This window comes from Giraffa tippelskirchi, chromosome X, assembly GCF_054371585.1.
Source record: "Giraffa tippelskirchi isolate mGirTip1 chromosome X, T2T-mGirTip1v1.2.pri, whole genome shotgun sequence".
Classification (NCBI taxonomy): Eukaryota; Metazoa; Chordata; class Mammalia; order Artiodactyla; family Giraffidae; genus Giraffa; species Giraffa tippelskirchi.
In genome coordinates, this window is record NC_137289.1 from 65,025,720 (window position 1) to 65,052,951 (window position 27,232).

A 27,232-nucleotide genomic window follows, 5' to 3' on the forward strand; every position below is an offset into this window, starting at 1 on the left:
CTCAAAGGTATCAAACTATCTTGTTTCGAACCCAACGCTGGAGTTTTCTCATCCAAACGTGTTCCTTCCCTGTTTCTCCCTATCTCGGCAAGTAGTTACTTATCGCTCTTAGGGCACAGAGAACAGAAGGAGATTTGGGTTCTCAGAACCTGGCATCTTGGAGCAGGGTCCATACAGAGCTGGCACTGAGATTATGAAAGAGGGGACGCAGCGGCTTCGGTGAAGGGCCATTTTGAGGGAGGTTTGGACCGGAGGCAAACCGGAAGGAGTCTTGCCTTCTCTCCCGGAAGCCTCCCAGCCTTCCTAGAGCACCCCTAGTCTCAGCGTCGAGCGGGGCATCAGCGGCAAACGAAGCAGCTCTACCGTGGTTTGCAGTGCCAGCCGCAGCGGCATCCGAAGGCATCAGAGAACAAGAAGGTGAGTGTGAGAGGCTATAACTTAATACCTAAAGCTTAATAACTGGCACAGAGGATCGTAGTGAAAAGACAAGTTTCTTTCCTTTCCTGCACCCCTCCGCCTTCATTAACATGTTTGTGAGAAGGCAATGGCACCCCACTCCAGTACTCTTGCCTGGAAAATCCCATGGAGGGAGGAGCCTAGTAGGCTGCAGTCCATGGGGTCGCTAAGAGTCAGACACGACTGAGCGACTTCCCTTTCACTTTTCACTTTCATGCATTGGAGAAGGAAATGGCAACCCACTCCAGTGTTCTTGCCTGGAGAATCCCAGGGACGGCGGAGCCTGGTGGGCTGCCGTGTATGGGGTTGCACAGAGTCGGACACGACTGAAGTGACTTAGCAACCATCCTCCAGACGAAAACGGAAGGAACAATTGTTTCTATGGAAGGTGCTTAGCCGCTTTAGTCACGTCCGACTCTTTGCGACCCCATGGACTGTATCTGGCCAGGCTCCTTTGTCGATGAAATTCTCCAGGCAAGAATACTGGAATGGGTTGCCATTTCCTACTCCAGGGGAATCTTCCCAACCCAGAGATGGAACCCATATCTCCTGCATTGGCAGGCGGATTCTTTACCACTAGCGCCACCAGTGTTTTATAATTTTTTTTAATTGAAGTATAGTTGGTTTACAATATTGTGTTAGTTTCAGGTGTACAGCAAAGTGAGTCACACACACACACACACACACACACACACACATATATATCTTCTTTTTTTGATCTTATCTTTTAAATCCCCTTGCCTGATCTTCAAATCTCCTTCTGGCCTAATGGATTTCTGGCTTCCATCATGCTATTGAAACTACTCTAATAGCCTTTCATAACTCTTTGTTTGCTAAATCCAGTGCTCATTTTAATTTTCTTTGGTATGCAATATTGTTGACAATTTTCTCCTTAAAACTCTGTCTGAAGCATGGTATCTCTTTTTGTTTCTTTCTGTCCAGTGCCACCTTTTTTCTCTGCTTTCCCCACCTCTCTATCCCCCTTCCCCCACAAGGCTTGGTGCTCTTTGGAGTTCTGGCTGAGATTCCTTTCTGTTTTCACCTTTTTTGGAGGGAGCAAGGGTGATCTCACCCAGTCCTACAATTTTAGCTGTAACCTATACATCAATGAGTCTCTGTCTGTATTGGTCACCCAGACTTTTTTTGTGAAATCTGATTGCATCTGTCTCTCTCCTGAATGGCTCTGCCTGAATGACCCATTGACATCTCAGATCTAAAATGTCCAGAACAAAACTCATTATCTTCTCTCCATGAAACCTTTTCATCTTTCTGCATTCTCTTTCTTAAGCTAACAATATCAGTGCTTATTAAATCACCCAAGCTAAAAAACATGCAGGCATTTTTGCAGTTTATCTCAGTGCTCTCACTGCTCAGTTGTGTCCTACTCTTTGCGACCCCACGGACTGTAGCCTGCCAGGCTCCTCTGTCCATGCAATTTTACAGGCAAGGATACTGTAGTGGGTTGCCATTTTCTTCTCCAGGGGATCTTCCTTACCCAGGGATCCAACCCGGGTCTACTGCATTGGCAGGCAGATTCTTTACCACTGTGCCACCTGAGAAGCCCATATCATCCACATCTTCTTTATTGGAAGAATAAATATCTTCTTTATCCATTCATCTGGTGATTGACATTTAGGTTATTGTCTGTATCATCTCCCTCTTTCTCTGTCTGTCTGAGTAAACTCCTAGTAATCCTGTGAGACCTAGCTCAACTAACCTAATTGTGTGGAGTCTTCCTTGACTCATCCAGAAAACGTTTTCTTTCTAGTATTTCTTTTTCACTTTGCATTTACTTGTATTAGCATTCATCTCTTTGGATTGTATTCTTTTACATCTCTGCCTCTCACGCCACACCTATGGGCTCTCCAATGGCCAAAGGCCTTGTTTTAATCATCTTTGTATATGTAGTACCTGGCATAGTGCCAGGAACATTATAGAAACTTACAAAGCATTTGTTAAGTGAATGAATAAATGAATTGATTCTTGTGTACAAGGGAAAACCCTCTGGGAAGAAGTTGTAACCTCACCTTACCCAACTTTTCTACTCAAGAAAGCATATTGGAAAGAAAGTGATTGAGGGTAATTATGAATTGGCTAAACAAATCACTTACAGACTTTCCCCTTGAAAATATTATTGTAACATATTACTTGTAGCACACCTCAAAACTGATTTGAGATATAATGATATATCATAATTCCACAGTTGAGAATGGCTCTAAAAAGCCAGGGAAGTGCTCTTCCTGTTTCTCTGAAAATGTAGAGGTAGTGCTTTATTAGGTTTGGAATTAAGCCTTACATGTTCCTTTTAAAACTTTTTTTGGTCATGCTTTAGTGTTTTGCACATACACACACCCTGGAGCTTTTGATGATGGGTTCATTTTTACAAATCTAGTACGTATATCATTACCCTTTCTCATAAATGTAGCCCTTCAGGTCAGCACTCAAGTATACTACAAGGGTGTTTGTATTCTATTTCTTGCTATACTTGTCCTATGTGTAAACAGCATTTTTACCCTTCTAGGGTTGTCATTGCAGATCCTTCGGAAGATCATGTAATTTTTCAAAGAAATAATGAAAATAGCAAGTTTTTTTTTTTGTTGTTAAGAGAATTTAGGGGAAGAGTTTATAAGGTTTTATCTGTGCTTAGAGGCTCCGATGGCTCTTCAAGCTCTAAATTCTGCAATTTTATGATGAAACTCTTGCTCTGGGATAAAGGGAAAACAGATCATTTCTTCTCCTATTTTACTTATTTATTCTTCAAAATTTATTTTATTGAAGTATAGTTGATTTACAATGTTATATTAATTTCTGTTCTACAGCAAAGTGATTCAGTTATCAATATATATTTTTTAATATTCCTTTTTATTATGGTTTATTATAGGATATTGAATGTAGTTTCTTATGCTATATAGTAGGACCTTGTTTTATTTCTTCTTAAAGGAGAAACTGAGTCAACTAGACATGGCATAGAGAGTGCAGTCTTTGATTGCTTTCACCTGTCTCTACAGAAAGTGAGACTCTGGCAGTACAATGCCCTCATCACGCCTCTTAACAGTATTCACAAATAATGAGAATTTAAACATTTTGCATTTTCACTGAAGTATATTCATGCAGCAGATTCTGAACCTTGAATCCTTTTGGTTTCTGGGAAGTGAGACTCCTTTCTTGAAGAGAAGCCTTTTTTTTCCTATGCTAGTTTATGTGTGTGAGAGGACACAGGCAAACCGTCTCTGGGTTTTTCTGATGTTATTCAGAAGGCTCTTAGAAAAGTCACCTTGTTTCTTAAGGAAGAAAGTAAGAAAGTCAAGGATCTGTATGGAAATAAACAACCTGGAAAGATAAAACTCAGAGTCGCTTTCAAAACAGGGAGGGGTAGCACACAATGTTAAAGCAATTGTTTTTTTCTTTTTCCCCCCTGAGAGAAGGCTAGAAGATGTCACCGAGTTTAATTAGGTCTTTGTATAATCAATCACCTCATTGTGCCCTATATTTGGAACTCTTAAGCTAAGTGCAATTTCTCTCCTATTAATAGTAACCATGCACAAGCAGGTGAGATTAGGAAGCGCTTTGCTCTGACAAGTCTGAAAAACATCGGACAGGACAAATAGTGGTCCATGTAAGTAGCATTTAAGGAACCTTGGGCTGGAACTCCCACACAAATTCAGCCCACAGGGAAAGGTCAGCAAAGGTGGGAAAACTACAGATCACACCTGCCTTTGGATTATCAGGATTCCACCAAAGGAGGCTTAGAATCTTCCCTTCGGCAGTCTGATAAGGGCATGGCATTTGTGTTACATGATTTTAGTGGGTACTGTGTGGAAGCTTAATAGACTCATTGCACTGAGAAAATGAAGGAAATAGCTTGAATTTCACTATCCTAAATAAAATATGATTTTTCCCAGCTTATTGTGGATATGGTGCAGGCTCTATATTATGGGCATCTACTGTTACTGCAGCAAGGAAAGCTCTCCATGATGAAGTCAGTATGTTGGCATCAGTGAAGCGTGCATGTGTCTATCAAGTTTGGTATTCATCTCTGATGGCTTTCGGAAGCCAGAGAGCTCTTTTCAAGTCTAAACATTTTGTGAATGTTCTGCCTTTGACACTGCTGACCTTCTTAGCCCCCTTCTTGGTGGCCATATAGATCAGTGATCATGGTGACAATCTCATTTTGAGGACAGAAGAGAAGAATTATTACCAACCAGTGTGTCTTTTGACCTTCCCAGACCTACATAATGAAATGACTAGATTTCTCGGTACAGAAGAACTAAGAAAATTGGAATGGCCCTTTTTCTCTAGTTGTGTCCTGTAAAGGGCATATTGCATTTAAAACATTAACATCAGATATTGCCCCTGGGGAGAAAAGCAGAGGGAAAGTTAGAATTTGGTACCTTCCAGCTCTGCAGTGCCTTACTAGGTTAGTATGAAGAAGCTATAAAAAGAAAGAGCTGTCTTACTGTGGTTCATGGGTTACCTGTTGGTGAATCAGTCTCCCTTTGGTTAGAAGTATTTCTTTAGTATGTCATGGTTCACAGGACATGAAGAAGTAGGGATTAGTTCATTATATATATATTTTTTTTTTCTTATTTTAATTTTCTTATTTTTCTCTTTCCAGTATCTTTTTCTGCACCCCCTCAGCTTTAGGCATTCTTCACGTCACCTCTGACTGTGTTCATGTGGGCATGGCTGGCTCATAATTTTAAATGACTAGTGCTAAGTGGATAAGCAAGTAGATTCTCTGTCCTGTGGCCTTGACTCCAAGCAATAATATTTTCAGTGCTTATCCTTACATTTTTTTTTATTATCCTTTTTTTTTCGCAACCTATCTGAACTTCTCTGGCCTACCCAAATCTCTCAGCCTAGAAATCCCTGAAGACCTGGCTATTCTGTAAAATTTTGATTCTTATTTTTAGTTAAGTAGGAACTACATGGGCTTCCGTGATGGCTCAGGCAGTAAAGAATCTGCCTGCAGTGCGGGATGCCTGGGTTCGATCCCTGGGTTGGGAAGATCCCTTGAGGAGGGCATGGCAACCCACTCCAGTATTCATGCCTGGAGAATCCCTGTGGACAGAAGAGCTTGGCGGGCTATGGTGCATGGGGTCACGAAGAGTCAGACACAACTGAGCGACTAAGCACAGCACACAGCACAGGGACTACATATGTCTTCTGGTAGATAAGTATTTTTAATTCCACTATTTTGAAAGAAACAATGTATTGTAGAGGAAGGGACATTGACCTTGGTGTGTGTGTGCTAAGTCACTTCAGTTTTGTCCGACTCTGTGCAACCCTATGGGCCGCCCCTTGTCCATAGGATTCTCCAGGCAAGAATACTAGAGTGGGTTGCCATGCTCTTCTCCAGGGGATCTTCTGGACCCAGGTATTGAACCCATGTCTCTTATGTCTCCTGCATTGGTAGGCGGGTTCTTTATCACTAGCGCCACCTGGGAAGCCCATTGACCTGGGAACCTGTGCTAACTCAGCTGTTAACTACCCATGTGACTTGGGTAACCTTAGTTCAGTTCAGTCGCTCAGTCATGTCTGACTCTTTGCAACTCAATGGACTGCTGCACATCAGGCCTCCCTGTCCATCACCAACTCCCGGAGCTTGCTCAAACTCATGTCCATTAAGTTGGAGATGCCATCTAACCATCTTATCCTCTGTCGTCCCCTTCTAGTACTGCCTTCAATCTTTCCCAGCATCAGGGTCTTTTCACATGAGTCAGTTCTTTGCATCAGGTGGCCAAAGTATTGGAGTTTCAGCTTCAGCATCAGTCCTTCCAGTGAATATTCAGGATGGATTTCTTTAGGATTGACTGGTTGGATCTCCTTCCAGCCGAAGGGACTCTCAAGAGTCTTCTCCAACACCACAGTTCAAAAGCATCAATTCTTTAGTGCTCAGCTTTCTTTATAGTCCAACTCTCACATCCATACATGACTACTGGAAAAATCATAGCTTTGACTAGATGGACCTTTATTGGCAAAGTAATGTCTTTGCTTTTTAACATGCTGTCTAGATTGGTCATAGCTTTTCTTCCAAGGAGCAAGTGTCTTTTAATTTCATGGCTGCAGTCACCATCAGCAGTGATTTTGAAACCCAAGAAAATAAAGTCTGTCACTGTTCCCGCATCTATTTGCCATGAAATGTTGGGACCAGATGCCATGATCTTAGTTTTTTTAATGTTGAGTTTTAAGCCACTTTTTCACTCTTCTCTTTCACATTCATCAAGAGGCTGTTTAGTTCTTCTTCACTTTCTGCCATAAGGGTGGTGTTATCTGCGTATCTGATGTTATCGATATTTCTCCCGGCAATCTTGATTCCAGCTTGTGCTTCATCCAGCTTGGCATTTTGCATGATGTAGTTAAATAAGCAGGGTGACAATACACAGCCTTGACGTACTGCTTTCCTGATTTGGAACCAGTCTGTTGTTCCATATCCAGTTCTAACTGTTGCTTCTTGACCTGCATATATATTTCTCAGGAGACAGTTAAGGTGGTCTGGTATTCCCATCTCTTTAAGAATTTTCCACAGTTTGACTGATCCACACAGTCAAAGGCTTTGGCGTAGTCAATAAAGCAGAAGTAGATGTTTTTCTGGAACTCTCTTGCTTTTTCTGTGATCCAGTGGATGTTGGCAATTTGATCTCTGGTTCCTCTGCTTTTTCTAAATCCAACTTGAACACCTCGAACAGTATGGTTCACATGCTGTTAAAGCCTGGCTTGGAGACTTTTGAGCATTACTTTGCTAGCGTGTGAGATGAGTGCAATTGTGCGGTAGTTTGAACATCCTTATTGCCAAATTTAGACTTAAATTGAAGAAAGTAGGGAAAACCACTTGACCATCCAGGTATGACCTAAATTAAATCCCTTACAATTATACAGTCGAAGTGACAAATAGATTCAAGGGAATAGATCTAATAGACAGTGCCTAAAGAACTGTGGACTGAGTTTTGTGACATTAATGGAGGTTTGTGACAGTGATCAAGACCATCCCAAAGAAAAAGAAATGCAAAAGGGCAAAATGGCTGTCTGAGGAGGCCTTACAAATAGCTGAGAAAAGAAGAGAAGCTAAAGGCAAAGGAGAAAAGGAAAGATACACCCATTTGAATGCAGAGTTCCAAAGCATAGCAAGGAGAAATAAGAAAGCCTTCCTCAGTGATCAATGCAAAGAAATAGAGGAAAACAATAGAATGGGAAAAACTAGAGATCTCTTCAAGAAAATTAGAGATACCAAGGGAACATTTCATGCAAATATGGGCACAATAAAGGACAGAAGTGGTAAGGACCTAACAGAAGCAGAAGATATTAAGAAGAGATGGCAAGAATACACAGAAGAACTGTACAAAAACGATCTTCATGACCCAGATAACTACGATGATGTGCTTACTCACCTAGAGCCAGACATCCTGGAATGTGAAGTCAAGTGGGCCTTAGGAAGCATCACCATGAACAAAGCTTGTGGAGGTGATGGAATTCCAGTTGAGCTATTTCAAATCCTAAAAGATGATGGTGTGAAAGTGCTGACTCAATATGCCAGCAAATTTGGAAAACTCAACAGTGGCCACAGGACTGGGTAACCTTAGAATAGTCACCTATTCTCAATCGGTCTCAGTTTCCTTATATAAAAAGAAATATCCATATCAGTCTGTGTGGTTTTTAAATTGACATTCAATAGATAATTTACAATCTCAGAAATTTATCCTTCTTTTACACAGATTGCATCTGAACTGTGACATTTGGTGCATGTCAGAGAGAATAGAGTATGTACTGGACAAGAGCAATTAGATATTCAAGCAGGAAGTAGGTTGTGTGTGTTGTGTGTGTGTATGTGCATGCAGAAGTGCATGTACAAGTGCATTATAATGCTTTTAAAAATAATGTTTTTTTTTCATATTATATGAATAACACATGTTCTGTTTTGGTTATTTCTTGCTCTTCACAACCACCAAAACTTAGTGCCTTAAACAGCAACATTTTATTTATAATCTTTTTGTGAATAATTTGGCCTCAAATGGATGTTTCTTTTGTTTCATGTACTGAGACTGCAGTCATCTTAGCCTTCACTGGGTTAGAGAATCCGAGATGGCTCCACTTCCATGCCTTGGAGGGCGTGGCTGGAAGGCTGGACTCACCTAGGACACTGACAAAGTTGAGCCTCTTCTCTCCATGTAATCTTGGCTTTTCTCTCCATTTGTGATCTCTTTTTCAGTTTCTCCATGAGTTTTCTACATGGTGGCTCAGGGCTCCCCAAAGCACAAAAATGGAAGCTTTTAGGACTTTCTAAATCTTAGACTTTGTAGTTTACACACTGCCTCTACTGCTTTATTCTTTGGTTAGAAACAGTTACCCAGCCAGCCAAGATTCGCAGGCATAGTTCTCTGGGGATTATCTTAGGAGATAAGCTATTTTATGCTCTTTATTTTAAAAAGAGGTTTGGAAAATGAAGAAAATTGTAAATAAGAAAATAAAGTAAAAATTATCCAGGAATATTTTAAGATTTATTGTGGAAAAAATTACAAAATAATATGCACCCTATAATACCACTTTGGATTAAAAATGTGTGCATGTAAGCAAAAAAAAACCTTCAAGAAGAAAAGCAAGAGATTTAAAATAGTTGTTTTTGTTTTGTGGAGTTATGAATGATCGTTAGCTTCATATTTTTATTTATCTCTATCTTCTAACATTTCAATAATGCATGTGCATTCCTTGTATAAAACATTGAGTCAATTTAAGTCCCACCATCCATTGATAACCACTATTAATATTTGATGGATTTCTTCCTACTCATTAAATGTTCTTTGAAACATGATTTTGCTTGTTATATCATGTTTTACTATATAGAGGTATTATGATTTATTTAATCATTTCCCCACTGCTGTACATTTAGGTTGTGTATTTATTTTTGTATTTGTGTATTGTTATTTTAAACAATATGATGAGCATTTTGTTACATATTTGACTCTATCCTTTATAATTTTCTTACATTAAATAAGTTAAGTTTTAGGGTGAAGGGATATGAATTTTCAAATCTTCCAATAAATGTTGCCAAACTACTTTCCAGAAAGTTATAAAAATTTGTTCTACTGTTCCATTGGCTCTGGTAGAAGCCCTAATCTGAATCAGGACCAATAGTTGTTGTTGCTGTTCAGTCACTAAGTCGAGTCTGATTTTTGCAACACCATGGACTGTAGCATGTCAGGCTCCTCTGTCCTCCACTATCTCCTAGAGTTTGCTCAAATTCATGTCCATTGAGTCATTGATGCAAATAGTTGTAGGTTAATTGAAAAAATTAAGGTAGGGAAAAAATATATATGTGTGTGTGTATGTGTATTTGTTAATATATACACATACATGTATGTACACACACATTGTAGCATTTTTATTTTAACTTAAAACTTGTTAATATGTGTGTGTTCATTTGTTAGCCTTCTGCTTTATGGACAAGGATTTTTCTTTGAATATGCTTCCACTTACTCGATTTCACTTCTGTTTAGTGGTATGCTGATACACATTTAACAACCAACTCTCCTGAAAAAGAATAGCCCTGACTGTTGTGTTGATGCTTTCTGTGGTGTAAATACTCCCATTGTGTTCACTTTTAAACTACTACCATGGCACTGAAAGTAGAATTGAAAAGAAATGTGTAGTGGTAGAGCATTACACTATATTTCCACTCTACAACAAGAGTACGTGTAAATAACCTGAAGAATATAGATAACTGTAAAGTGTAAAATATTTAGGAAATGACTGATCTTCAGTATTTAATAAGTTTGTCTTAAAATGTAATTTATTTAAATCTAAGTTTGTATCACTTAATTATTAATGATGGCAATTTTTAACAACAGGCCCACCAAATTCCTGAAAACTTGATAATTGGCTCTTGTGAGCCAGTCCCAGCTGGCTCTGGCATACTACTGGTTTTGTCTTTCACTAAAAACACAGCATAATGCATTCTCTATGATTTCCAGTTTTGGTTTCTTTGAAGTAAAAGAGCAATTTAAAAAACACTTGTTATGAAATTTGAGTGTGGAGTCCTTCTGAATGTTTCTGACTCCTGTTCTCAACCAGTCTTTTATGACTGTTTCACCCACATCTAATTTGACACCTTTTTTATTTTATTTAAAAGAAAACTTGTAAAAAGTAATTTATCTTTATTGAATTACAATTTAATTTTCATGGAAATAAATCTCTTTTTTTTCTCTTTGCACGTATATACTATGATCACCATTTTATATAATATGCAAAGTAGAGCTGGCATCAACAAGCTTGTGAATAATTAATAATACTGGCTTTTGGTGAATGTATAACTCAATTGTTGGGAGCAGAATTGCCCAAGTATCCACAACCATGAGATTTTCCTGATTATGTGTATTCAACATGCTATGGGAATGGAGATAAGTTAGGCAAGTGCTGTATTTTGTACCCTGTTTCTTTTATCTGAAGGACAGTTTTTTAGTAAAATACCCAATAATGAGATGGATAATGCAGATTTCTACCCTATTCCTTTCAGAGAGAATTTATTTTACTGATTTGCCCATGCTGTTTCCCCCATGATCAAAAGGAATGATTTGTGAGGGGGTTAGTGAGGCGTCCCAAGTGGTGCAGTGTAAAGAATCCACCTGCCAACGCAGGAGATGCGGGTTTGATCCCTGGGTCGGGAAGATCCTCTGGAGCAGGAAATGGCAACCCATTCCAGTTTCTTGCCTGGGAAATCCCATGGACAGAGGAGCCTGGCGGGCTACAGTCCATAGGGTCACAAAGAGTTGGACACAACTGAGCACCACCATCCACCCCTAAGAAGAGTCACAGAGAAGGTGTGTTGAGGCAAATAGGCCCAGGAAACAAACATATCTCTGGCCCTATGCTCTCGGGGTCATTTCCACTGAGTTCTAGCCAACTGAGCTAATGAAGCTCTTAACATTATATTTCTCTTGACATTTGTTTCTTCTGCTACTTTATATTCCATTGAAGTGGTTATTAAGTCAAACAATGTGAGAGGTAGGATGGTCCCCATAGAGCAACTCCAATTCCCTCATTTTATAGAAATTCTATAAAATAGAATTTCTCTTTAGCAATCCCACTTTGGGGCATATATGCAGACAAAGCCATAATGTGAAAAGATACATGCACTCTTATGTTCATTTTAGAACTATTTACGATACCCAAGACATGGGAAACAACCTAAATGTCCATTGACAGATGAATGGATAAAGATGATGTACTGTCTACCTCTCCATCCAATAGAATATTATTCAGTCATAAAAAAATAATAAATAATGCCATTTGCTGCTACGTGGCTAAACCTGAAGATTATCATACTAAATGAAGTAATTCAGAAAGTGAAAGACAAATACATGTGATATCAGTTATATGTGCAATCAAGTCTAAAATATGTACAGGTACAGACTACCAAACAGGTACAGACTCACAGACATAGAGAACAGAGCTGTGGTTGCCAAGGGGAAGGGGTTGGGGAGAGGGATGATTGGGAGTTTGGGATTAGGGGATGAAAAGTATTTTATGTAGAATGGATAAACAACAAAGTCCTATTGTATAACACAGGGAAATATATTCAATATCCTGTAACTAACCATAATGGGAAAGAAAAAAAATAGAATTTCTCTCAAACTCTGTTCTGGGTCCATGCTTCTGTTGTTATGTTAATGTGTATATCTTAGGAACTTAGAGTTGTTTTCTAAAAAAGAATTTCCTGCAGATGACCAGCATTTTGTGTTATGTATCTGGATAGTACCCTTAAATGTGTGCATGGACAACTGAGGATACTAATAGATAAGACACTGGAGAAGAATCTCCAGAGGTACTTATTAGGAACCTTGTTATCATGTTACAAAGGTAAACAAGACTCCACTAAGTAAAAATGTCAAGAGATATTTGTGAAACTTTCAGATTTCCTCTGAGTGTCAAGGTAACCAAATGACCAAAGGCAATCGGAAAGATTAGTGACTGTTCCTTTGTTTTAAGTAATTGTTGCCAGAGATGCCATTTCCTTCCTGGCTGGAGGCTTCTTCATGACCTTCATAAAAGAGGTTTTAGAATTGTTAGGACTTGAAGCATGCTCTTTGTGTCTGTGTTACATACTTCTGTGATCCTTGCATTTTTTTCCTTTGCTAACTCTATCAGGCCGGAGAACTAATTTCCATCCAGTCAAAAAAAAAAAACTTTATAGGTCATAGGAATTTCAAAGTGTTGACTTTAATAATAAATTTCAACTGTTTCATCCATCAATGCTATTAAAATTCATCTTCTTACCAGGATCAGTATTTTAGAATTAGCTCAATAAGTTTGAACATTTTATCCTTTGACTTTTCCATACACAATTGCTAATTCAGTCTTATCTTTATTCATGTCATTCTCCCCACCAGCTATTTTTTTCCTTATCAGTCATTCTTTTTAATTTTTGACAGTCAAGATTCTTTCAGCGTGAACCTGAAGTAAAGGTAAAGTTTTAGTATAGCTTAAAGGATTAGTCTAACCACTCTATAATACAGTCACAAAGGAACATAAAAAGTCATGCCGGCCCCTGCAGTGTTTGTGAGGGCAAATGCTCCCGGTTATAGCCAGGGAAGCTTGCCAAGGGCGGCATTCCTCAGAGCTAAGAAACTGGGGAAGAGACAGCCATTTGGGATGGCCTAACTGTGAGTCTCTTGAGACAAATTACATTATCTTATTCAATCCTGTGGCTTTGAGGGTGTCAGAGTTACTTATCTACTAAGTCCCATAGTTACCAAGAAGCAGTGCCAGGATTCAAACTTGATTCTTTCAGCTGTTAAATCCATCTTGTTTTCCAATTTACAGTTACTGTGACCCTAGTAGAGAGGAAACGCTGCTTTGTGCTGCTTTGATCTGATTGTTTGATTTTGTAAAAGCAGATTTCCAAGTTTTCTTTATAGTGACTCAGGCATTCCATCGGAGGTCTAGGCAAAATTGGTATCTGGGAGTCATAGGTCTGTTCATCTGCCCCATCTACTGAGTAAGCCCTGATATCCAGAAACTGGTCTGATGCTCTCAGCTAGGTCTTATTGAGGCAGGAGTTAGATTTCTCCCTTCCTCCCACCGATCCCCCCACCCCCACTCCCCCGCCCCCAGTAAAGCAGTTGGAGATTCATTCCCTATTGACCAAACGAAACTCCAAGACAAGAATAGCAGGACAGTTTAAGGGAGAAGGCTGGGCCCTGCTCAGGCCACATATTTTTCAAAGTCAGGAGACCTCCCTGACCACACATGCATGGAAAAGGCTCATTGGAGGCTCTACCCACACGACTTTTTGGTAAAATCCATCTTTGCTAAGAGATTGCTGTGCACCCATGGGGGGATCCTGAGATATGCCAAATATGAACTGTGAACTAGGAAATAAAAATGATTGGCCAAAGGAAATGTGGAAGAAATGCCCCATAAAAGTAATTCAAACTGCCACGAGGGTGCGACTCAGGGAATCTCCCTCTGAGTCTGTCCATGTGTCTTTCCACATGAACTGTACTCTTTTCTCTCCTAGTAAATACTTTACTTGCTTTGCTGCTTTCCGTCTTTGTGAAAATTCTTTTCTGGAAAGCTGAAGGGCCAGGGCTCTTGTCACTGACCACTGGTCTAGTGCCTAGGATCTGGTGCTTTCACTGCCACGACCCAGCCCCAATCTCTGACTGGGAACACAAGCGCCACTCCAAGCTGATGCAGGCCAGGGCCACCTGAGTTCATTATGTATACTACTTCAACTTGGACTGTGACTAACAGCTATATCTCATTCTGCTGTTGGAGAACATCACAGGACATGAACACCAATACGAGACAAAGTCATTTGGAGACTGTAATGGAGTGAGAACAAAACAAGGTCGCTGTGCAGCCCACACAACCCCAAATGCCTCCATCCCTCTGAGCTACAATGAGCGATATTTATTTACCAATTCCAGTTAACTCTTTAAAAATATATATTTATTTGGCTGTTCCAGGCCTTAGTTGCAGCTCGCGAATCTTCAGTCTTCTTTTCAGCATACAGGATCTTTAGTTGCAGCATATGAACTCTTAGTTGTGGCATGTGGTATCTAATTCCTGGCCAAGGAAGTAACCCAAGCCCCCTGCATTGGGAGCACAGAATCTCAGTCATTGGACTGCCAGCGAAGTCCTGCCACTTCCAATTAACTCTTGAACACCATGAGCGTGAACTGCACGGGTCCACTTATATGCAGATTCTTTTCCAATAAATATGTGCTCCAGGGAGTGCCAGGTGGTCCAGTGGTAGAAAATCCGACTTCCAATGAAGGGGATGCTGATTTGATTCCTGGTTGGGGAACTAAGATCCCGCATGCAGTGGGACAACTAAGCCTGTGTGCCACAACCAAGACCTGATACAACCAAATAAATTAAAAAAAGAAAAAGTACTCTAGTGCTATGTAATGTGCATGGGTTGACTCTGAGGATACAGAATCCTGGACATGGAGGACTAGCTATATAGTTATATATGGGTTTTTGACCACACAGGGGCGGTGCCCTTAACCTCTACATGGTTCAAGGGTCACATGTATAGCCTTAACTTCATCCAGCCTGCTTACCCTATAAAGATTTCTTGAGACACCCAATCATAGAATTGCCTTGTTTTCTGATTGCTTCTAATCTAGAGGGAACTTCTGCTTCCTAAGACCTTCCCTTACTTTGCACATCCTAATCCCCGATTGTGTAATATGTTCTTTCTAACACCCTCTTCCTGAGATGTTCCTTTTGCCTTGTATTCTCCTGCACTGTGCCAAGTAATGTGTCCAACTTGTTCAACACACAAGTGTGTTCTTTTACTGAATAGAATTGACCCTAGGCTCTCAGGATATACAGGGACTGTTCGGCAGCCTACTTCCTGCTTGGAGTATCCAGTGAGCAGTTACCCTGATAGAGGTGGCCCTCTCTCATCTGATTGGTGCTATGAGATAGAATCTAGAGTTTCTTTATGGACTTTCAGTCCTGATTTAAACTTCTAGGCATTGTCAGCTATAGCTTCACAGTTGGATTTCTCTACAGGGGAGGGGCTCCCAGTGGAATGGTGAGGTTAATGCAAATAACACTGGACATGTTGTCAGAAAACTTGGCTTCCAGCATTGTTTCCATTGAAAAATGGCACTGTGAACATGGTCAAATTGTTTAACCTCCTTGGGTTTCAGGGTTTTAGCTTTAAAAGGAGAGAGCTGGACAGTATAAATCTCTGAGGGTGCTTCTAGCTCTAACATTTGGTGATTCTTTTATTTGAAATCCACTATGGAGATGTCATCTCTTCTCTCTAGTAGGTCATACCAGATCACTCTGAGGAGTTTTGTGATGTAAGTCACCCAAAATGCTCAATTCTAAAAAGATATCTGAAGTATATAAAGGTATAGTTTGTAATTTTCTTTACAAATATTTGCAGACAGATGGCTAGCACAATTGTTTCTGGTATAAAAGCAGACATTGTTAAAATATAATAAGAACCAGATAAATCTGTGGGGACTCTCTTAACTCTGTCGCCAGAAAATCAGTGGTAAGAAGTCAAATTAGTCACTTTTATTTAGGAGATATAAAAAGGCATATGGTTTCATGCTGTACCAGCTGTCATAAAATTTTGGAGAAAAGTGTTACTTACAAAGCTTCTAGGGGGAATGTTTCATAGAAGTATTTTAACCTTTATAGCTTACAAAATCGATGGCTTCCTTTTTTTGTAAACTGTATTTTGGGCCTAAATTCTCTTTAACCACAAAGGTTTAGCAGAAAAGAAAACATACAGCTAGGGGAAAAATAATGAGACTATCTTCTAGTGAAGTACCTGTTTATGTGTTGCTTTTTTTATAGAGCTAGGATTTTTGTGTGAGTCTAAAATGTGTTGTGATGAAAGATATTCAAGGATTTGTTTGCAGGCAAAACAAGTATAATTTCTAGAAAGCTATGATCCACTGTTTAACCTTCATACATAGTATGAATTATACTGGTAACCACAATGTGTATATACTTTATATGCATGTTTGAAAAATCCCTTCTCCTATGCAGGGTCCTTCCATTTTTTTGCATCTCCTCCCTTATCATTATTGAATTGTGTCTGTGCATGATTATAAAGTCAAAAGATCTTCCCTATACTGTAATTTATTCTTCTGACAATTTCTCTATTCTTTCTCATTTTCTCACTTCTTTTTTTTTTCCTCCTTGTTTATTCACCTTGCAGATTCAGGTTTTTTTTTTTTCCTTTCCTTTTTCTTCTCTACTTTTTATTAAAAGAAACCAGACTAGTAAAAGAAAGGACAGGGTTTAAAACAGAAATCTAGAATCAGAGATTTACAAGTTTATATACAAGAGCCTATCATGGCAATTGTGGTTGGCCTCATGCCAGGAAAGAAATGTGTAATAAATCACACAAGACTAGGTTAATGAGAAAGTTTCTGGAAATAATCAGAAAAGATAGTGGAGTTCTCAAAAACTAACAGTAGAAAATGAATTTTTATATATGAATCATGTTCATAAGGATAAATAATATTTGGAATGTATTAATTAGAAAATCTATTGATTTTACTTGCCTAAATTCCAAATTCAGTGTTAGGGTTGTCATAGCAACCTTAATACATTTCTTTGAAATGAATGGTTTTGCAATTGTAGAAAGCTTTATATCAATTTTTATCATACATTACATATGGGCCTTTATGTCCTCAGTTTCTTTGAAACAAAATTTCATTTCATTTGTCATCTTTTTCATTATACTAAGACTAAATTGCATTTTCTCACATTGTACATAATATATTATCTACGAGTCTATCAGATAATGCATTTGTTAGTTGACCTTTGCCATTAGAATTAGAGCTGCTGCTGCTGCTGCTAAGTCGCTTCAGTCGTGTCTGACTCTTAGCGACCCCATGGACTGCAGCCTACCAGGCTCTTCCGTCCATGAGGTTTTCCAGACAAGAGTACTGGAGTGGGTTGCCATTGCCTTCTCCGAGGATTAGAGCAGTGGCCCCCAAATTTTCAAGGATGAAGATTTCTTGTACATATAAAAATAGTTCATGAGACTATCCCCTCTTCACCCTTGCCTCCATGAAAATAGCTATCATTTTCTGTTTTTCTTTTATAATGTCATATGTGCTGTGCTGTGCTAAGTTGCTTCAGTCCTGTCTGACTCTTTGCGACCCTGTGGACCATAGCCTGCCAGGCTCCTCTGTCTGTGGGATTCTCCAGGCAAGAATACTGGAGTGGGTTACTGTGCCCTCCTCCAGGGGATAATGTCATATAGTTTATATTAATTCAGGATTATTTTTAATGAATTTGAATTTAATTAATAACCATGAAAACTTCTGCATATATTAAAAATATTTGGTTAGTGGATTAGTACACACGTGAATTGACAAGCTCTTCATAAGAACTGATTAGCATCTATGGTTTTCAGATTGAGAATCACTGGTTTAGAGCTTGATACCTCTCAACTGTTCCCTCCTTGCTTTTTGTTGATTTAATTCCTACAGTGGTTCTTGGGACTAACTCGCCTAACTGAGCCTGTAATTTTAGGTGGACTGTTCCTAAAAGGGCAGTAGTGTGGAATAGCATTTTTGACCACCCTCCTTATGTTTTTGCCTTGAAGTTTTTTATGGGAGGTGGGCCTGGGAAGGGTGGACAAAATGGTTGCCAGTTAATGGGAAACTGCAAGGGTTGGGTGCTGTGTGGTTTTAGGCTGAAGCAGGGCATTTCCTGCACAAGAGAAAATGAGTTGAAAAGAACAGGATTAGAGAGCCAAGGAAAATTCTGTGGGGGATAAGTTGGAGTTTAAACATTGAGAAAAGTACAAACATCGAGTCCAGAGGTAGAATCAGTGTCAGGATTGCTGAGCCAGTTGTTCAACAGTAGAATTTGGGAAAGACTAGGGTAAAAACAGTAGTGAATATGATACTGTTTTTTATTCATCTACTTTTGAAATTGATCCAGATCTGGCTGTTTGTTTTTAATAAATGGTGAATTGCTGATTGGCTTGTTGTGCAATGTTTTCCATTTAATCTTCCAAAGTATACTTCTCAGCTCTGATTAGAAACTGGAAGGTCAGTTTGTTCTCCTTTTTATAACTGATAACCTTAAGGTTGGTTTGGCTATATCATAGGAAGGAGGGTAATAGGTGTTGGGACTGGAAAATCCATCTCCTGATGCATAATTCTCAAACCTACATTTTATATAGTTTTGGTACTATTAGTGCAAATTAAACCATTAACCTTTTCTTAAACCCTCTCCTCTGGGTTTTCCTTCCTGCAGAAAAGAATCTGTTTTCTCTATACAGGCTATTTAGACAACTGCATCTAGCTGTCATGTGGCTCTGTGATCTCTACTCTGACCCTTCTTTCCTGGTGTGGAAGCTGAGGAAAGCTTGGAGGAGCTCCATAGGGCTGCAGCAGGAGTTAGGAGCATTCCTCTACCATAGTTGTGATACATCGTGGCAGTGGACAAATACCAGGCTATCTGAATATCAAGGGGCAAACCTAGCAAAGTGGGTGTAAAGGGGATGCCACATCAAGAACACCAATGTGAAGTTAAATATTAATAGATTTTTTTGCTGCATCACTTATCATAGTATTTCATATGACAGTTTAAAGTGTGACTTTCCTACATGGGGATAAGTTATGTCTTCTTTTCCAAACTTACTTGATCAGTGACTCTTTGACTATTTGTTAGTGTGTGTGGTGGGGGTAATATCTTGCCAGACGTTAGTGTTCCACTAAACATGGCCTGGTGAGTGCTGCCTTAATAGACATAAAATTTAAAATATAAGTTCTGCTCACTGTGCATTCATGTTATTTTTGAATGTGGGGAAGTGGATCTGCTTTAGAATGAGCAGAGCAAAACTAAGGTAATGTAATTTGTTAAGGTCTGTGAGGTGACATGGCACATAAGTATGACATACTAAAGCTGTTGGATTTGCAGCATTTCAGCCAATTTCAGGTAATTGGGTGCTAGGATAGTGGCCACAGTGAGAAGAGAGACATACGTGAGCCACCCTGGTCATCACGGCAGGTTCTCTATAAGTGTAAATAGAAATCCAAATCAACTTCAAAACCTAAGTCATAGCAATGAGTTTCATAAAATTCACTTCTGAAATTCAAATGAATTCCTTTCCTTGAAGTACCACAAAACATTTTTAAATCCCTAAATGTTCTTTTTGTAGTCAGATCTCTCTTAGCAATTGGATTTTTCTAACACAAAGAAAAATCATCTGTTTACATTAAAAGGCACGGCTTACAAGTCCTATTTACATCACTCAAACTAGTAGATCTGGAGGTGCTTTTCCTTAGGAGAATTTACAAATGCCATGGTCTTCTTCCCTTCTCTCTAGTCACCTTTCAAGGACAAAAGTCCTCTTAATTAAGAGTTTCAACTTGTGAGGTGGTATGTTTCAGTTGTTGAAATTAATGTCAATGTGCCTTCTGTGCAGAGACATCTGTTCAGAACATGGGTTACCCTCTCATCCAGTTAATTTATACTTGCTGGACTTAGTTGCTCCTTTTCCTCTCTGAGAATGGCTTTGTTGGCTGTAGGCAAACTTCCCAGTTGAGAATATCATTTTATTAAACCTGTGTCTACATTGTTTCCTTGATCTTTAGCAGGATGGAACAAGAGACCAGGTACAAAGAGCTCAATGTTAATGAACTTCCTTAAACAGATTCTGTAGCTGGGAATCTATGGCCAGCCTTCCAAGAAGGCAGAAAATCTTCTGCAAACTCAGTTGGGTTTAAGATGTGTTGGTAAGAACCTCCTCTACTCCCTCCAGTGCTTGACATTTGCCAGTATTTCCTTTGCTGAGAATTTATTCTTTGGAACTTGAAGATTTCAGTCTCTCCAAAGATCTTTACTAAAATGCAAATACTCGAGAGAGGGGTATGATAAAGTTTCTTATTATCTAATAGCTTAACTGATTTGAGTTTGACTTTCTTGTCAAGTAGGATCCAGAGTAGGGATGCATCCAAGGATTGTATTTAACCTGAAGCTTAAAGAGGAGGGCTCTTTAAGGAAAAAGAATAAAGATTTACCGCTGCCCCCCCCCCAAAAAAAAAATTAGATTAAGGTTCTGGGAAGGGATCCAGGCAAGTTTAGAGGCCCTAAAGCTTCATTGCGTGCATGCTTCATTAGCTTCATGGTAATCCACCTCTAGTCTAGAGTATTGATTATCAAGCTTTGCAGTACATTAGCAGCATAAGGGGGAGGCTCCTTACAAATGTAGATTCTCAAGGCCTACCCTTTGAGATTCAGTTTCAGTGGATCTGAGTCAGAGCCCAGGAGAATCTGAGATATATTTCACACTTGGAGAAATAGTGTCCAGAAAAGCAGAACACAGAATTGGCCCTTGAGGAAAGGAGTAGGACCTTGTCATCCAGGAATGAGCAAGTAGGAAGAGGCCAAAGATAACTCCAAAATAAGGCAGTGGTATTCATCGCTATATGGCTCCAGGGCCACATCCATAATCACTGTTGCCACATACGGCTCCTTTAGGTCTTGTTTTCCTCTGCACTCAATATACAAATTCTCTCAGACGTCCTCCAAATGAATATAAACCACAAAATGTTTCAGTTTTGTCATTGCATCTGTTTCTCTTGCATATCTAGAACAAAACAACAGGAGATTCCAGCTTTTCTCATAAAGAATCATTTTTATTATTTTTATCAGTTTTTAAATTGATGTATAGTTGATTTATGATGTATTAATTTCTGCTGTATAGCAAAGTGATTCAGTTATACACATACACATTCTTACATTCTTTTTTGTTATATTCTTTTCCATTATGGTTTATCATAGGATATTGAATGCAGTTCTTTGTGTTATACAGTAAGACCTTGTTGTTTATCCATTCTATATATAAAAACTTACATCTGCTAATCCCAAACTCCATCCCTCCCCTAACCCTCTCCCCCTTGGCAAACATCAGTCTATTCTCTATGTCTTTGAAGGAATCATTTTTATTTTTGAAACAAGGGCCCATATGCTGATTTATGGTATCTGCCTTTCTCAGAAATTTTCGAGAAGGATAGGTGAGATCTCTGACATGACTTTCTGCAAGGGGACCCCTATGCTTGTGTATAAATGGGAGATGATGAATGATTAGACAGGACAATGGACAGATTGGAAGTATACTTTACTTGTGGTTCAAGAGGTACTCTCCCATTCTTAGAAAACTGAATCAAGAGACTGTTAAGAAACTTTCCCTAACATCTGGGGACAGCAGAAACTTCTTAGTTATGTGCTCCTGGAATATAGCTGTTAAAAGTTGATGACTATATGGATACAGATGTGTTGAAACAATACAATAAAGTGTAAATTGGACAATGTGGATGGTGGGTATAAGGACAATTAAAAAAATAGAGCATGCTTTCCAGACACCAAATATTGGGTTGGTCAAAAAGTTCGTTTAGGTTTTTTCATAACATCTTACAGAAAACCAGAACAAACTTTTTGGCCAACCTAATATTTCACGTACAATATCTTACTATGTGCTATAGGTATTAATAGTCTCATATTATAGATGTGGAACTGAGACCTTAGAGAAGCCTGCCTATATTCATGCAGTGAATAAATAGTAGAACTATGATATTGAACTCAAGTTTGTCTAACTCCCAAAGTTCACTGTAGGTGAAAGTGCTTGCTCTTGCTGGGTTCTCTTATACCACTAGGGACTAAACTTCTCCCTGTGGGAACATGATTGTGCTTAAAGAGATATGTATTTAGCTAGTATCACAGTAAGAGCCACATATGATAAGAAATGGTGCAGTTACTAAAGTCTATTATCATTTGGTACTCTTATACACAAATCTAAGTTGCCTGCTGTATGCCAGAGTCGTTGTATTACAGTTCTCCATAGCTCAGATGGTAAAGAATCTGCTTGCAGTGTGGGAGACCCAGGTTCGATCCCTGAGTCTGGAAGATCCCCTGGAGAAGGAAATGACAACCCATTCCAGTATTCTTGCTGGAGAATTCCATGGACAGAGGAGCCTGGCAGACTTCCATCGATGGGGCTGCAAAGAGTCAGACATGACTAACATGCACACACACGTGTGTAAAAACAGAACCAAAAGAATGTGTACATATATGTAAAGAATTGTTATGAGGAACTGGCTGATATGATTATGGAGGCTGGCAAGTTGAAATTCTGTACTGTGGGCCCACAGCCTGGAGAACCAGGAGAGCTGATGGTGCACATGAAGTCCACAGGCAGTTTTCTGGAGAATTCTGTCTTGCTCGGGTAGGCTGGACTTTTTGTTCTCTTCGAGCCTTCAATCCAACTGATTGGATAAGGCCCAGTCAGATTATGGAGGGCAAACTTGTTTACTCAACATTCACTGATTTAAATATTTTTTAAACATTTAAATGTTTTAAACATTCACTGATTTAAATATTTCTTTTCATCTAAGTGAAAAGAAAGTGAAAGTGTTAATCTCTCAGTCATGGCCGACTCTTTGTGATGCCATGGCCTATAGCCCACCAGGCTCCTCTGTCCATGGGATTCTCCAGGCGAGAATATTGGAGTGGGTAGCCATTCCCTTCTCCAGGGGATTTTCCAGACTCAAGGATTGAGCCCGGGTCTCCCTCATTGCAGGCAGATTCTTTAGCATCTGAGCCACCTGAGAAGCCCAATCTCATCCAAAACACCCTTCAAATTGACTCATAAAACTAACCATCATAGCCATCTAAATCATGGTCTTCCCATTTCCATTATGGAAGGCCAGCTCTGGTGGGGCAGTGGCCCTTCCAGAGCGTCCACTGGAATCAGGTGCCTGACATATGGAAGCTTTTTATAGTTGGCAGAGACCATTTGCTCCTGTTTTTTGTTATTCAGAAACCTAGTAACGGTAGTTCATCAGGCACTCTGTCTATCAGATCTAGTCCCTTAAATCTATTTCTCACTTCCACTGTATAATCTTAAAGGATTTGATTTAGGTCATACCTGAATGGTCTAGTGGTTTTCCCTACTTTCTTCAATTTAAGACTGAATTTGGCAGTAAGGAGTTCATGATTTGAGCCACAGTCAGCTCCCAGTCTTGTTTTTGCTGACTCTATAGAGCTTCTCCACCTTTGGCTGCAAAGAATATCATCAATCTCATTTCGGTGTTGATCATCTGGTGATGTCTATGTGTAGAGTCTTCTCTTGTGTTGTTGGAAGAGGGTGTTTGCTTTGACCAGTGTGTTCTCTTGGCAAAACTCTATTAGCCTTTGCCCTCCTTCATTCTGTACTCCAAGGCCAAATTTGCCTGTTACTACAGGTGTTTCTGGACTTCCTACTTGTTGCATTCCAGTCCCCTATAATGAAAAGGACATCTTTTTTGGGTGTTAGTTGTAGAAGGTCTTGTAGGTCTTCATAGAACCATTCAACTTCAGCTTCTTCAGCATTATTAGTTGGAGCATAGACTTGGATTCCCATGATATTGAATAGTTTGCCTTGGAAACGAACAGAGATCATTCTGTTGTTTTTGAGATTGCATCCAAGTACTCTTTTGTTGACTATGATGGCTACTCCATTTCTTCTAAGGGATTCCTGCCCACAGTAGTAGATATAATGGTTATCTGAGTTAAATTCACCCATTCCAGTCCATTTTAGTTTGCTGATTCCTAGAATGTCGACGTTCACTCTTGCCATCTCCTGTTTGACCACTTCCATTTTGCCTTGATTCATGGACCTAACATTCCAGGTTCTTATGCAATATTGCTCTTTATAACATCAGACCTTGCTTCTATCACCAGTCACATCCACAACTGGGTGTTGTTTTCACTTTGGCTGCATCTTTTCATTCTTTGTGGAGTTATTTCTCCACTGATCTCCAGTAGCATATTGGGCACCTACTGACCTGGGGAGTTCATCTTTCAGTGTCCTATCGTTTTGCCTTTTCATACTGTTCATGGGGTTCTCAAGGCAAGAATACTGAAGTGGTTTGCCATTCCCTTCTCCAGTAGAGCACATTTTGTCAGAATTCTGCATCATGACCTGTCTGTCTTGGTCATGAGAGTCCCTTGGACTGCAAGGAGATCCAACCAGTCCATCCTAAATTAAATCAGTCCTGAATATTTATTGGAAGAACAGATGGTGAAGCTGAAACTCCAATATTTTGGCCAGCTGATTCGAAGAACTGACTCATTTGAAAAGACTCTGAATGCTGGGAAAGATTGAAGGCAGGAGGAGAAGAGGACGACAGAGGATGAGATGGTTGGATGGTATGACTGAGTCAATGGACATGAGTTTGAGTAAACTCTGGGAGTTGGTGATGGACAGGGAGGCCTGGCGTGCTGCAGTCCATGGGGTTGCAAAGAGTCGGACACGACTGAGTGACTGAACTGGACTGAGTAACAGTAGATTTCCTAAACTCCTGAGTGATTTCTGACATACTTTGTATCAGTCACGGTGCTGAGATTTTCATAAGATATTTTTATAATTCCTGTGTCTCCCCTAGGGCTTCCCCAGTGGCTCAGTGGTAAAGAATCCACCTGCCCATGCAGGAGATGCTGGTTTGAATCCCTGGATTGTCAAGATCTCCTGGAGAAGTAAATGGCAACCCACTCCAGTATTATTGTCTGGGAAATCCCACTGATAGAGGAGCCTGGTCGGCTATAGTCCATAGGGTCTCAAAGAGTCAGACACAACTTAGAAACTAAACAAGAAATGTCTCCCTTAACTGAACTATGACTTATCCTCCCTATCAATAGAATACCACTTAAGTTCACATTTTTGTGTATTTTATCACACTATTATAAGCTCTAATATAGGTAGTTCTAAAGACTTTGCATCCCTCCCCCCACCCACCATCAAAGCCACTAATTTGTAAGCCACTTGTTCGTAGGGTTGTGTCATTTATCTCTGTGTCCCTCATTGCATCTAGCCATGGCCTTACTTACAGTAGATGCTAAAAGTATATAGGTTGGAATGACTTGAAGTTTTTTCCGGGGCTCCAAAATAATGCTGACCAGTGCCTGCTTGAAGCAAACTGGAAGATACACGTCTCATAAACTACACCTCTCATCAACTATAGCATGACAACTGAAGTGCTGGCATTTTCAATCTTGTTCCTTTAGCTCCCCCTAGTGGGAAGGTAGCAAAATCTCTTGGTTATAGGATTGTTTGTACCATTCCTGCTAAAAACAGCCAACAGGAACCACCACCAAACTAAACACAAACCCTTTGTAGGAATTATATATATTTTACATTTTTTTTTACTTTGATCTAAGAACAAAAGTTTCTCAAGTGTCTAACAGGTCTATTCAGCCTGTGTTCAAAGCAGCTTAGATTACTGGGTGGGGGCAGATTTAATCAGAGAATATTGATATAAACCGTGGCATTCCTTGAGGCATGGACCCAGGCAGTACTAAGAAGAGAGCTATTTGGCTACTTCTTAGAACTTAAGTGGAGTGAGTAACAAACATTTTTCCCTGTTTCCTGAGCTCCATCCTGCATTGCAGCTCAGCAGGGGAGCAGTGAAGTTGCTGCAACCTGCCTCTGGCCCCAAGAATCTCCCACCTTTCCACCTTATCCCACTTAGACCTTGGCAGTACCTTCTGCTTTGGTCCTGACAGGTAGGTCAGTTTGTTACAGTCTGACTGACTGATTTATGCTGCTTAAGAATCCTTTCAGCTTATGCCTCTAGTAGTCTGTACTTCAGGTAAACGACAGTGTTTCTGATTTTCACATTTCTCTATAGAAATCATCATTCTTAACTTTAATCATAATGTTTTGAGGAGCTGTCCCGTTATTATGTATGCATGTTTAATGATTTATATACCTAGGACTTTGAATTTGTTTTTAACTGAACTATATCTGTTCTTATAAAGAATTTTATTTTATTTTATTTTATTTCTTTTTTTTTTAGTGTATTTTAATTGGAGGCTAATTACTTTACCGGGAGCAGACTGTGGCTCAGATCATGAACTGCTCATTGCCAAATTCAGACTTAAATTGAAGAAAGTAGGGAAAACCACTAGTCCATTCAGGTATGACCTAGATCAAATCCCTTATGAGTATACAGTGGAAGTGACAAATAGATTTAAAGGAGTAGACCTGATAGAGTGCCTGATGAACTATGGACAGAGATTCGTGACATTGTACAGGAGACAGGGATCAAGACCATCCCCATGGAAAAGAAATGCAAAAAAGCAAAATGGCTGTCTGAGAAGGCCTTACAGATAGCTGGGAAGAGAAGAGAAAGAAAAACAAAGGAGAAAAGGAAAGATATTCCCATCTGAATGCAGAGTTCCAAAGAATAGCAAGGAGAGATAAGAAAGCCTTCCTCAGTGATCAGTGCAAAGAAATAGAGGAAAACAACAGATTGGGAAAGACTAGAGATCTCTTGAAGAAAATTAGAGATACCAAAGGAACATTTTATGCAAAGATTGGCTCAATAAAGGACAGAAATGGTATGGACCTAACAGAAGCAGAAGATATTAAGAAGAGGTGGCAAGAATACACAGAAGAACTGTACAAAAAAGATCTTCACGACCCAGATAATCACGATGGTGTGGTCACTCACCTAGAGCCAGACATCCTGGAATGTGAAGGCAAGTGGGCCTTAGAAAGCATCAGTATGAACAAAGCTAGTGGAGGTGATGGAATTCCAGTTGAGCTATTTCAAATCCTCAAAGGTGATGCTGTGAAAGTGCTGCACTCAATATGCCAGCAAATTTGGAAAACTCAGCAGTGGCCACAGGACTGGAAAAGGTCAGTTTTCATTCCAATCCCAAAGAAAGGCAATGCCAAAGAATGCTCAAACTACCGCACAATTGCACTCATCTCACACGCTAGTAAAGTAATGCTCAAAAT

At 39.6% G+C, this 27,232-nt stretch overlaps 1 long non-coding RNA gene across 1 annotated transcript in view; it reads left to right on the forward strand.

The window, feature by feature from the left end:
• The first annotated feature begins 343 nt into the window (after positions 1-343).
• Positions 344-27,232, forward strand: part of LOC145536287 (uncharacterized) — a 227,303-nt gene continuing 200,414 nt past the window's right edge. The window contains exon 1 of the long non-coding RNA XR_014075738.1: positions 344-417. This is a non-coding gene — a long non-coding RNA (uncharacterized LOC145536287). The remainder of the gene's footprint in view (positions 418-27,232) is intronic.